This window comes from Cygnus olor, chromosome 12 (assembly GCF_009769625.2).
Source record: "Cygnus olor isolate bCygOlo1 chromosome 12, bCygOlo1.pri.v2, whole genome shotgun sequence".
Taxonomy (NCBI): Eukaryota; Metazoa; Chordata; class Aves; order Anseriformes; family Anatidae; genus Cygnus; species Cygnus olor.
Genome location: NC_049180.1, coordinates 12333703 through 12347212, shown reverse-complemented (window position 1 = coordinate 12347212; position 13510 = coordinate 12333703). Strand labels below are relative to the sequence as shown.

General features: G+C 41.5%; 1 protein-coding gene across 5 annotated transcripts in view; it reads right to left on the bottom strand.

Annotated features, from left to right (window-relative positions):
* CTCF (CCCTC-binding factor) overlaps positions 1-13510 on the bottom strand; it is a 37282-nt gene that overhangs the window by 17895 nt on the left and 5877 nt on the right. The window contains exon 3 of one of the 5 annotated variants that reach the window (XM_040571452.1): positions 12469-12667. The exons of 2 other annotated variants lie outside the window; for them this stretch is intronic. The gene's annotated coding sequence lies outside the window, so the exon portion shown is untranslated. The remainder of the gene's footprint in view (positions 1-12468; positions 12668-13510) is intronic. 2 more of the 5 variants (XM_040571449.1, XM_040571450.1) reach the window with 2 other exon arrangements.

The window sequence follows — 13510 nt, the reverse complement described above, 5'->3', positions numbered from 1 at the left end:
AACTTTTGTTTCTGGCCTTTATCTTCATCTTTCTTCCTAACAGTTACCCTACCTTTTATCAATAACTTAGTTCCAGGATGACTGAATCTAAAAAGGAAAACAAAGAAGCAGGCTAACAGTAGATGTTATAGAAAGATCGAGACTGAAAAGAACTGCAAGGGAAGAACCTCCAGAAGGAGGAGTGACCACTTAAAGACCATAGAACATCTGAAATCAGCAACTAGCACAATTCCCACACCATAGCTCAAGCAAACCTTCACACACCTGCTCCCTCAACAGGCTCTAACAATTCAGATGAGAGCATCACTAACCAGGTCAGCGCACTGTCACAATCCAGCTAACCAGATAAGAAGTTGGAATGCCAAAAAACAGATGTAAGATTATTCCAATAGGTTAAAGAGTTGCTTATCCAAAAAGCTGAAACAAGCAGAAATATGATGGGGGAAGCTTATTCCAAAGAAAGTAATCAAAATGTTGCTTGAGAGAAAGTAATTTAATTCCAGCTAGCCCTGCTGACTGCTGCAAAGGAGAAAGTCTCAGCCAAGTTACAGCACAACATTTGCCACCCAGGGCCCCCTCGCAAAAGCCTCACAGTTAACCAGCACAGCATTCATCTTGAAAGTTTAAAATCTTAACATTCAGAAATATGATTTAAGAACACTTCCGGTACAGCACAGCTGACGGAACTCGCAGTAACAAAGATTGAGGGACATAGCATTCAATTAACGCATTCCCACAATAACATTAATCTAAGTCATAGAAGCATTAAAGACAACTTGCTGTGGATGTCAATGCAGACAGTACAAACCCAGAGACAGTTGTTTACATGTCAGGACTGCTAATGCCATTGCATGTTTTTCTAGCTGGGTTATTTATAATAAAGCTACAGTCACAAAACAACATTTGCCTGCCTCTCAACTGCCTCTAAAACAAACCCTGAACTGCATCAAGCTTCATGGACCAAGTAACAGCAAGTATTTATTTGTTGCCAAACAAAGCACAGTCATTAAGAACTGTGGGACATTCAAAGAAATTGTATATTGCAGCTTTAAATCTACTTTTCAGTTCACTTGAGAAAAAAATCAAAAATCAATAGGAACAATGAAGCCAAGAGCTAGCTGTCTATATTTTTTTGGCCTTCATGAAGTAATGAAAGCCTCTGCAGTTGTACCAGTGCAAGCAAAAAAAACCCATAACATTCAGACTGAACTCAAGTCAATCCACATACACATCCCACTCCAAAACTGTCATGGCTTTGACACCGATGGATTAGACACTTACTAAAATTGATATGGCAGTGGAAATAAAACTGTGTGTTAAAACATAGGAACCTTGATGTTTCTCCTGCATACCTCTAACTTTTGAGACTTAATAAGCAAAAACTTCACTTAACGGCCCCCAGTCATGCAGTGCTTCTGCCACCTAAAGCAAGAAAAGGATTTAAAAAAAAAAGCGTACATCCAATAGTGCATTTTTTTCTTGTTTGCCAACATGTATGTCTTTTTAATTATTTTTTTTTGAGGACATCAGTAGACACAAAAATGTGCAGGAGCACTTGGCCATTCTTCTTTCCCCATCACAAAAATATCCATAGCTTTCTTTCGAAAAGCCTCCCACTAGACAGAGATAATGCAGATAAACAGGTGAGCTTTTGCATTCGTTCCAGCAGGGCTTCGCTGATAAGAGATGAACATGCCATGAATGCAACACAAAGCATTAAGTATGGATGTTCCTAGCACTGCTCTTACAGTAAGATCTGAAGTTGACTAACACCAACTGCTTCTACCACTACTCATCACAGTTGCTCTCAGTCTCCTGGGCTTATCGATAGTACTCCTCTATAAGCAACAAATCCAGAACATGAACTTGGTGCATGCGTCTCCCACTCAATTTAAAAGGATGCCAATTCTTCTTCTCCACACAGTGTGGCACTAGAACAAAAAAAATCCTCACAACTGGGAAAGCGATACAGAGGTAGCGAAAAAGCTGCATGGAGGGCCACACACACCCAAGCAAGGTTGCTAGCTTGGGCTCAGCACTTCACAAACACAGCTGTAAAGCTTTTGAACTCAAGATGGTTCTAGAAGTAGCTCAGCCATATCTGCATGGTACTACACTCGAGCCAAGATGTTCAGATGACTCAAACAGGCTAGCTGTGCATAACACCAAAGACCAAGAGTTTAAACAGAATTCAGATTATAAATATAAAGACTGAAATTTCGTGAGACTCTCACCCATTTCTGTTGCTAATTGTCCACAGAAATTGAAAAGATTAATAGGGACAGATTTGCTTAAGCACCTGATTATAGAAGTCATACAAAGGCTTAGTCTTGTGTTGAACTCTTTAGGAATACATGAGAGAGAGAACCAACTTTTCCTCTTTTTTTCTTTTAAAGGTAAGGCTACCAAACGTCAAGCTACTTGACAAAGCTCACAAAGATTTAGCAAACAGGTAGCAGTGTCACATGAATAACCTGGGGTAGGATATCTTCAGTGTTATCACATGCAAAACTTGCCAGATTTACTACCATCAGCAGAAATTAAGAAGCTGAGATCAGTTTGTTTTATCAAGTAATTTTCTCATGCTGCAAACTTAAAGATTTCATTTGCCTATATCCGCTCGCTACAACTGCTACGCCCATCTCCAGCTGCTTTGTTTCCTCCTTGCCACCCAGAACCTGGCAGTGAAAACATTTAAAAAATAATATTACTTGACAAACATCTATGACATCTTTTTTTCCTTTAAAAGACACAAGCTCATTATTTCACTGTTAAACAAACACTTTGAGAAATATTTTACCATCTCAGAGAATAAGGAAATTGAAAAAAAGAATCAAGAAGCCTGGAATTGAAAAGTAACAACTTCATCAGGGGTTAATAAATGCTTCTGGTTTCTCAGTGTATGAGAAGAGGCTTATCAATATGAAGAAACCAAGAAATATATAAAAAGCTACGTGAATGACAGCTGCAATTGCAGTAAAGGGTTACAAGCACACAGCTGTAGAAGGATGGCTTCCTGAAGTACTGACCCTTAGGGACAGGACACAGACAGACAGCTCTGATAGCACTTCAAGTCCTACTGGTAGTTACCTAACCAAGGTGCCTCTGCTGGCCTCCCTAAACAGGGCAGGGAGAAGAGCACGTTCTTCCGGGGAATGATTCAAAGCATTTAAGTGGATCCCTATGCCAAATTACCATCTAGAGGAACCCACCTTTCTTCCCATTAATCAGATAGGACAACAGATTCTTAACTTGTACAATGATTTCACAATCAATTTAAAACAGGAAAACACCATGCTGCTGCTCAAAGAGCTGGTCTCACCTTTTCCTTTGCACTGACAGAGTAATTCACTCACCTGCATAATTAACTTGATCAATAACTAACTCCAGCTGAAAGTTAATACAAGAAAAATGGTTAATTATGTCAGAACATGTTCAATCCCTGATGCAATTCCCCATATGAATGCCTGGGCAGACAGGGTAGGGGAGCAGGTTAGAAGTGCCAGCACCACTACAAGCAGCAGTGAAAAGCAACCCCAGCACCAGGAGCCTTGCGCCCCAGAAGCCAGTGGCTGCACTGAGCTGTGTCCCTCCACGCCGTGCACCCTGCAGTGACACTGCTTTCTCTCACACATTATGCAACCCCCCCGGGTCACAGCCAGTTTGTGGGCACCCTCCTCTTCAATATCACTAGCATTCAACTGTCACCAAAAACACACACTACTTCATTCGATTAGTTGTTCACTGTGAACCAAAGGTACTTAGGTGAAGGTAGCACACTTTGGGCCAAATGTTATCAAAATTAATCTTTACCTTTTTGCCCTTATTATGCACTCCCCAAGAGCACAGCCAATAAATCTCCCCGGACGCAGGACTGTCAGCACCACGGTCATTGTGGGCAATGAATCAGAATTACAATGCATCCCGTGACATTTCTACAGCTACCTCAAGCCTTTTACAGAAGACATCTCCCATGTCCATAACATATGAACGCAATCTTCCCAGCTGCTGCTCCTTTCCCTGCTCACCCAGGGATTTTACCAGAGCTCTTTCAAACATTCATCATGCCTCAAGAGATAACACAAAGTGATGAGAACTTGCAGCCAGCACCAATACCTATTTTTCACTGAGTAGCACACACCAGTGGTTTTCCACAATTACTTAGGATAAAGTTAACCTGTTGATTTGGATCAAGAACTCAGGGGAAACGCTCTCGTAAGACATGAAAACAGAGTGCATATATACTAGGCTTTCGTATCTTTCCTAAGCAGTTTGTAGAACAAGCTCTCATAATTCCTGCACCTCACAGCGGCAAGGGCGTCAGATTCACAGATCTTCCAGAACCAACACTGATAATTCTGCCACAATAAGCTGTAGCCTACAATCGAGAAAAGCATAAGAGAATAATGTGAATTAGTTGAAACTTCCATTGTGAAAAACTACTTCAGTTACTGATAATGAATCCCACACACATTCAAGTCTCTTGGCCTACAACTAACCTCAAACAGTAAGCCTTCATGAAGAAGGCAGGCCAGTGGAAGAATTTCAGCTTTATTTACAGAAGTACGATGTATTTCCTTGTTTTTCCTGAAGATTTGCAAAATTAAAGCTCTCTTAACAAGAATGTAGCTGGGACACTTTTATTTAATATTCTTGTTCTTAAACCTTGTTCCATTCTTCAATTTCTCTTTCTATTGCTACCTAACATTCTTACGCAACTAGTTTTACATTTTTCCTGTTTCTTCCAATAAGAGCTACTGCAGTCTCACGAGATGACACCAGTTCTTCAGTCACTCACAGAATTCTTTAAGTGAAAAAATGGAAAATATGAATTAAATGTTCTCACACAACCATTTTTCAGAAATAGTTCTCTTACATTAAGTAAGGTGTTCTGTTTTGGTAACCTGACAGTTCATTTCAGAAGGACAAACATGCAATTTTATCTGATGTAAAATATAGCAAGATTTATATTTTACAAATAACAAGCACAGAAGACTTCATTTTTCAGCTGATTAATAGTGTCTGGGAACTACTCAGTCCCTCCCCTCTTATAGCTCTTCACAATATAAAAGTGATGAAGGAGCTCATAAAAAGACCAGTGGAATACTTGAAGGTAATAAATTGAGAACAATGGAAAAATATTTCAAAAAGTCAAAACAGCCTGTGAAGTCAACTGCCACAAAAGGGAAAGTCTGATACTGTAGGCAGATTTTTGGAAAAGGTTACCAGTTTTATCAATAAGTATTGGTGGTCATTTCCCCCCCACACACATTGATTTTGAAGAAACTTTTTCCTGCTTTTCGCAGTTTGCTAATACCCTAAATGGAAGCGTGAATCAGGATACTCTGGCCATCTGATGCAGCGTTGTATGATAACAAAACGGCAACACCAGATACTACCACACCTGGAAAGAGACCAGCGTGACAAGTTTCATGGCATTCTGGAGACTTCATAACAAGGCACAAATATTTGGATTTCGTTTTCCTCTAGGGCTTCATCTAGATGAAGTACCACCCAGGAGCAAACTTTTGGGAAACAGCTACTCCTTTTATCTTCGCACAAACACTTATTAAGTAGTGATACTCTGCGTGTACAAGGGAATTCAAGCTTCAAATCACAGGAGAAGGAAGTGCTCACCCCTGCGATGGCTGCAATGGTCCTGCCCCATCAACAACAGGTTGTGCATGCAGTAACTATTAATCACCTCACAAATTACACCCTGATGCATTTAAGGAAAACCAAGGTCAGTGCTAGTTGGTTTAACATCAGCTGTAGAGGTGTAGTTTACTGTCCTTGCAGCAGGGACAGGAAATTCCAAGAGTTTTGGAAACACCTTGGGGAGAAGGGTGGTGGACAAGAAAAACGCCTGTAGCCTGAATCAAGTCATCCTCCTCCTGAATCACAGATCTCAGGGAAGTTCATCTGAATTAATGAGTGTTGCAACAGATGTAAACAGAATCTAACCCACGTGAACCCTACACAATGGTCCTCATGCTGAAGTTTTAAGTTGTTTAATCCATTTTATACACATCTCCAATTCATCTGAACTCAAGTTTCAAATATTCTTAATACACCACACCCTAGAAATGCCATTACAATCAGACTTCAAGCTAGACGAAAATCCCGCAAGGGCACTCAACCTTGGATTAAAAAAAAACAAACACAGAACTTTTCCACCAGGAGTAAGGTGTCATTTTCAAACACTCCTAACCCTGTCAAGCAGCCATCCCCTGCCTTTAAACTGCCCATGTGCTCCCACCCACATCACTTCAACTATTCCTGGTGTTAGCACAAGTGCTTCCAAGACTGCAACCAACTGGTCAGGAAATCAGTCCAGGCCAGAACTCACCCAGCCCCAAAGACACTTATTTCCAGCCAGCCCAGGTCTCTGGTGTGACCAAACACTCAGGCCAGCCAAAAGAGAAGCATGGTAAGAAGGTTTCTTCTAGCAGAATGCTGACTTTCAGTGTTCAGGAAACTACTGCCTCAGCATGGAACACGTGCCACACGTTAAAATCCCTTAATTTACATTGCGTTCTTGATGCTTCTGCACTTCTGCCTGGACTGATTGGTTCTCTTCAATGTCAGAATGCACTCTGGAACTGAATAGATGAGTAGCAGTAGTAAAACTACATAGAAGAGAAACGGAAGATAAGTGAAAAAGCACTGTTTGAACGCTTAATGCTTGTTTAAATAGAAAATGTGTATTCCTACATTGCTACGAACAGCAGCATTGATAATTGCTTATGGACTCCCTCACTTATCAAACAAGCCTTAAACAAAACCCAGAGAGTATTTTCATCAGCTTTTATGCTTTCACCAGGAAGAATTACGGTTTTACAAACTCCTCTCTACCTCCTCTCAAATTCTTCAGCATTTACTTCTTACAACCTAAATCTCTATAGATCTAGTGTGAAATTAAGAGTGCAATGTAACATTTTCGAGCTGGTTGTGTCTATTTCAGATGTCCTTTTCTCCTGTGCTGTGGAGTACCAAATCACAACATAAAAGTAGTCTTTATTGTCAAACAAGTGTAAATTACACAAAGTACAACCTGTTACATACTGTCAACGTAGCAGGTAACACTATCAATACAGTAATAAAGCCAACTCTAACACACTTCTGACCTTGTTACCCTGCAGAAGAAGAGCCTTAGCTAGCTGAGGAGTTGCGAAGCCAGCTTCATTACCCTGATCAATTAAGAGCTTAAAATATTCACTTCCACAGAGCTAAAACAGTTACAAGACAGCACATAACTTCTCATCTGTAATCCTGTTCAATCCTTAGTGTGCATAGACGGTAAAAACCCTGGGAACAGTAAGCAACCCTACAGGAACAATTCTAAAGCGAAACACGTGCTCTTGCTCCACTTGGTGGAGCTGGCCAAACAGTGTTAAATTTCACACTGGTTTCTATGCCCTTTGAATTCAGGTACTTCTTCCCCTGGTTCTTCTGTCATTTATTCAGTACAAAGCACTCAAGTCTTGCTTCTGGCTGCAGTCTGTCCCTGGCAAGTCGATTTTTAATTGTTTATCAGTCTCAAAGAGCCCTACTGAAAAGCTTGGCAGAGCTGTGGATGCTCAGTGACAGCGAGCTTTCAGAGAAGTATCTGGAATTGATCTCTTTTTAGCCAACACTTAGTAAAAATCCCATAAGCTGTATACATTCACCGACCAGAAAAGGGGATGCTCAGCAGGGAGCTCCACTGCTAAGGGCACATTACGACTGCTGCTGCAAGCTGCATCCTCCCGGGCTCTGTGCACAGCGGCAGGCAGAGAACATCGCTTCTGTTAGTGGAATTTTTGCTCCTGACCTGTAACCGCAGGGAAGAAGACCGCTATTTCCCCAAACTAAAGAACTTGTAAGTTAACACCAAAAAAAAAAAAGAGAGACTTAGGAGTGAAGGACTTGAGGACACCTGCTGCAAAGCAACCACCTCCCGCGTGGAACTGCATTGTCTTAGAAGTTTAGTCACTGGACAAAACGTGCCAGGTCTCTTCAACAGAGCACATTTAGTTGAACAAAGCATCCTTTTCATCTACCTGTTTGTTCATCTTAACTTTGCTTTCCATAAAATTTTGGATTGAGGAATAAACTTCTTCTAGTTTTCAAAACCAAGTCATCTGCTTGGCTAATGACTTCACACTGGAGAGACCCATTTTAGATATTTGTACCAAGGGCAGCCTCTTAGTAAGGGAAAAGAGAAACAAAGCAATGGTGACTGTAGTTCTTTTCCACACTACACACAACACAAATTCAGCATATTTTACAGGGACATCTGGCCTTTGCGACTGTTGATTGGTAAAAGCACAGCCATCACCCTTCTCTTTCCAGAAGGTATATTCTCCTTTATAACACAGTCCACTGGAGTTTTAAAGAGACGTTTTGCAGTAAGCAGCTCAGCCACCACTCAAGAAACGCCAGCTTACCAATGCACAACCCAAGGAGCAGAGCTTCCCAGCAGTGCAAACATACGTATTACAAAAATGCAAGGCATACTTGTTCTAATCCACTGCACGTTAACATCACAGAGCGTCACAGACGAAAGAAAAGCCACTCCTACACTTGTTTACTGGAAAAATAACCCGCATATTTTCTGGCATAAAATGCCTTGCAGGAATTTTCCTTTCAAACAGATCTCTGACATGTAGGCAAGGTACGATAAGCTTGAAGGAAGCCAGGATAAGCTGGAAATTTAACTGCTCCATGTGCTGTTTTCTGAGCTCCTTAGTACACTGACAGATACTAAAAAGAGCCCAGCAGAGGGACACAAGATGAGTTGGGGGCAGAATACCCAACGAGGTATGCAGGTTGACACAGTTAGCTGTGAGAAGGCAAGAGGGAGGGACATCTTACTGCTGCCTTCAACTACCTAACGGTAGGGTGGGGAGAAGATGAAACCACACAAGCTTAGAGGTCTAACATTGGAACAGGTTGCTCAGAGATATGGAAACTTTTGTTTCAGATACTGAAAATATTTGGTAGACACAACCTTAAACAACCTCATTTAACTTGAAAGCTGCACCAAGCTAGGGGTTGAGCCAGAGTACCTCCAGAGATCCCCTCCAGACCAAATTGTTTTCCATTCTGCAGCACAAGACTATGTAACACTAAGGATAAACCAAAACTTCAAACACAATGAGTTTTTATTCATCTATACAGTTGTAACTATAATGCTCTTAAGACAGATTTGTTGGTCTCACTCAGCACAATACTTTTGTAAGATCTCAAACACCTACTAGATCTTAGAGGGCTGTTAACATACAGAAGCTCTGTCATTCTTGGCAAATTAGTAATGACCTGCACTTTCAGAGGGGTGAATATATGAAGCCTCCCAGTATTTAAGAGAACAGCATTACCAGAGCAGAAGCTTACTGTGTCACTGTTTAGGAGAGACAGACCACGTGTGATATCAAACCAAAGCAGCGCTGTACAAACACCAACATCAGAAAAAAGCTCCTCTGTGAACTTCAGATGGAAAGGGTGGAAGCAGTACTGACAACGGACCTCACTTTTTTTTAGTTGCCGAAAAAAAAGCAGGACCACAATGAGCAAATCAAAACTAATAAAGAAAATCTGTCTTTCAGGAAAGAAGGACTATTGTGTGCACTTCTCTGCAGAACCTTAACAAGAGCTTACACTTGGAGTGCCAGGAGGAAGCTGAAAAGGCTCCTCGGCTGCCAGCAAGGCAGAGCCCATGTGAAGAGGCAGCTCTGGGACAAGAAAAAGCAGTAACACATCATGCTGACCAGTAAGTGCACTGAACCAAACACCTCTAACCAGGGGGACCCAGTCTGATAGCACTGAATGTTTGTCCTGCTTTATCATCTTTCATCTTTGCATCTGGTAGAGTTGAAGAAAGCATCCCTAAGGATTTGCTTGCACAAGCCACTCAAAGCAGACGTCTCCAAAAACGTTACAGATGTCACGTCAGGCAAGTCAGACAACTGAATATTTGATAGTCTGCTCCATCATACTGCCACGGAAGCTGCCAAATTCTTTTTCATGTAGGTCAAAACACTGGCAGAACAGGGAGAGAACACAGCTGCTTCAAGAGGACAAAACTATTTCCATACACACAACAGGAGCCAAATATAAACGATTCTGGGCTGGTGTAACACTCTGGCAGCTCAAAGGGCCGGTAGAGTAGGTAGAAGTCAACAGTAGTCATTCCTGAGCAGGCCAGAGAAGAGTGCATTAATATGGAAGGCAGAAAAGGAGCAAGTAATCAGTGAGCAGCTTTTGAGTATTCGATACTACTACACAAATCAATAAATTTATCTTCAAAGATCAGATATTGCAGTAAGTTATATGCTCAGAAGGCATGCTACATAATGCTAACTTCCATCCTCCAAAAAAGGAAGGAAAAAGGCTCCAGTAATCTGGTAAGCTTTAACTGAAACCTCTGTCCTAAAAATAAAAAATAAAAACTTCCAACCTGTGATCTGAGAACTCCTCAAGTGACTGTGAAGGGCTCTCTTGCAGTATATATTGGGATGTTGGACACTGGCAGCAAGAGACTGTGGAGACACGGTAGGTTTGGAAAGGCATCGGCAGGTCCAGGGACTGGTCAGGCACTGGATCAGGCTCCCCAGGGACTGGGCACAGCCCCGAGTCTGCCAGAGTTCAAGCAGCCTTTGGACAACGCTCTCAGACGTACGGTTTAATTTTTAGGTAGTCCTGTGAGAAGCCAGGAGTTAGACTCAATGATCGCTGGGGGTCCCTTCCAACTTGGGAGATTCTACAATTTGTCAAAACTGAAGTTTATTTTGATATTTACATCCCCACTGCAAAGAGCCTAGCACACAGGAGAAAGCTGCCATTTTAAAATGTAGTATTATTGCACTTTTAAGACAAGTACATATAACCCAAATTTGGAGCATTTTTAATTCAGCAGCTTTTCCCATTTTCATTTTAAATCCCTTTAGAGGTTAGAGTTGGTTACAAGGTGACAGCTTTGCAAACTGAACACAACCAGACAGAGAACCTACACAAGAAGGTGAAGTAACTGGCCAAAAATCGCTATGGGTTCCATGGCAGTGAAAGTTCCTCTAGGAGCCAGTCCAGAGCAATGATATTTATTTCATTGTTAAACAATGGGAGAATTCAATTCCTTTGACAGTGATTTTAAGCATACAGTAAAGTTTACTGCTCTATTTCGGAGAAGTCAAAAATGCTTGCAAATATCCAAATGCTCTGATGCAAGTAGTGCTCAGTACTTACGGTCTAACTGACCTTTTCAGAAAGCCTCTACTTTCCCCAAGATATTTTGAGGCATGGTTGCACAAAGGCCGAAAACAAACTTGGAGCTTTTCCACTTTGACTTACAACTAGTTGCGTGGGTGCATATGTGTAAGAACAGGCATGCAAAGTCCGTGCCCTGACCAACTCATTCCCTGGTGATGCATTTGCAGCACACAAGTGGAAGGAGATGGGGTCACAACAGTCCCAATGGAAGCTAACCTAATTTACCAGGGAAACCGTGAATTTTACTTCCCTAAATGCTTTGGTGTTAACCTTCTCCAACACAAACAGAAAAATCTCCCTACAAAGTACGATCATTGTCCATCTAGTCCAGTAACCTGCCCTCCAGAAGCTCAAGCAGGAAACAGGAGGTAAGGAGAGCAATCCTGTCTGTGGTTACTACCTTCATCCCAACATGGGACGAGGGATCTTACTCTCTGGACTTGCCGGTGTCTTTCCAAACTTACTATGTCTCCAAAGCCTATTGCAAACGTAAGTTTTCTATCAGTTGTGTTTTTCCTGTCTCTTCCTACTACATGCTACAGGCTCACCACAGGACTCACTGCATCTACCTAAAAAGCTGGCCTTCTATGAATGCTAGGAACCACACTGCAGAATAGCAATCAGACTGGACACAGACTGAAATCCTGGAGGAAAAAAAAAAAGTAAACAAGTGGTAGCAACAGAACTACTGTATTTTCCCTCTTTACAAACTGCCAGGAGAAACCACAGTTGCCAAATTCAAGCTTCAGATGCTTGCATTGAAACTACCAGCCAGAAGAACACTTGGGCTGTACACAAGCTCACGCTGCAGTTGAGATGATTCTCAAGCTCACTTTTGCCCCTTACCATCTTTCCAACATATGTAAGACATGAAAAGTACCTTACAATTCCAGCTGTCTCCACCTAGAGATGCTTAGTCCACTGTCAGGCTACTCACTGTAACACTGGAGAGCTTAGCAAATGTCAAACCTCTAGACGTGAGGCACTATCACAACTTCAAGTTATTACACGTTGTTTGTTTTTTCTTCCACGGCTTAGCTTCCTTCCTGATTCAGTATATTTACTCAGCATGCATTTTAAAACAAGGATCACTGCATATGAAGTATCACACAATGCATATAAATACAATGTATAAAAATGATTCAGTAAGTATTTTTACAAAATGCATATAAAATAATGATTTTACACAGCTGTATTTTCAGAATTGGATTCAATACCAACCACCTTGCTTCACCCTCACTGAGGGCATCCCATGACACGTCCCTTCCCAGAGAAGGAAGAACCCCTTCAGTGATGCAGGCTTGGGACTGGCTGGCTGGACAGCTCTGCTGGCAAGGTCCTAGGTCTGGTGGTAGACAGCAAGCTGAACGTGAGCTGGCAGCAAAGAAGGAACGCTTATTCCACCAATAGCTCCCTCATTCTATAGCCACAGATAAAAGAGTTTTACAGTCACAGGCTCGGACTAAACATATGGGACGCTACTTTCAGACACCCCCGATCCACATAAATACCTGCTTACTTCCTCACGTTCACACGATTTTACTGGCTTGTTCATATTCCAGATACCCACTGAAAAGTCCTAAGCCTCTACTTAAAAAGAGGGAAGCTGGCAAAAGATGAACACGAGGAACTGCTCCCCATCTGTTTCTTTAACATGATGACCCACATTTGATCACCTTGCCTGACCTCTTGTGAATTACAGTTCTTAAAGTGTACACAAAAAAGTTCAGTACCTTGCAGTGGACTGAAGCAATTTTCAGTATTTTTCCACAAACCTGATTCAAAGATGTTGAGAAATAGAGAAATGCACAACTGTTCTTCATATCACATAGTCCAGTGGTTAATCACCTTCACTGTGAAAAACCTACATCTTGTAAATTGACCTTATCTGACTACAAATTCTTGTTGTGTTTGTCAGCAAGGTTAAAAAAGCTCACTAATCTCCCTGGCAGAGTAACAGTGGGTATATCTGAGGACTAATCAAGCCACATCTCAGTTTTGCTGAGAAGCTACACAGTAATCTAACATTTTACTGCATGGCAGTATTTCCCAGCTCCCTGTCAATTTAGAGATTATTCATCCTTGCAGCCAACATTTTATTTATTTTATTTTTAAGTGCTGGTGCCAGAGCTGTACCTTGTATTATGATAATGACTTCACACCATACAGGTAAGAACGCTATCTCCACTCATTCCATTAACGCATTTGGCAATTACATTAGCTTCTTTGTCACAGCATCACCTTGGAAACTCATGTTTAAGCT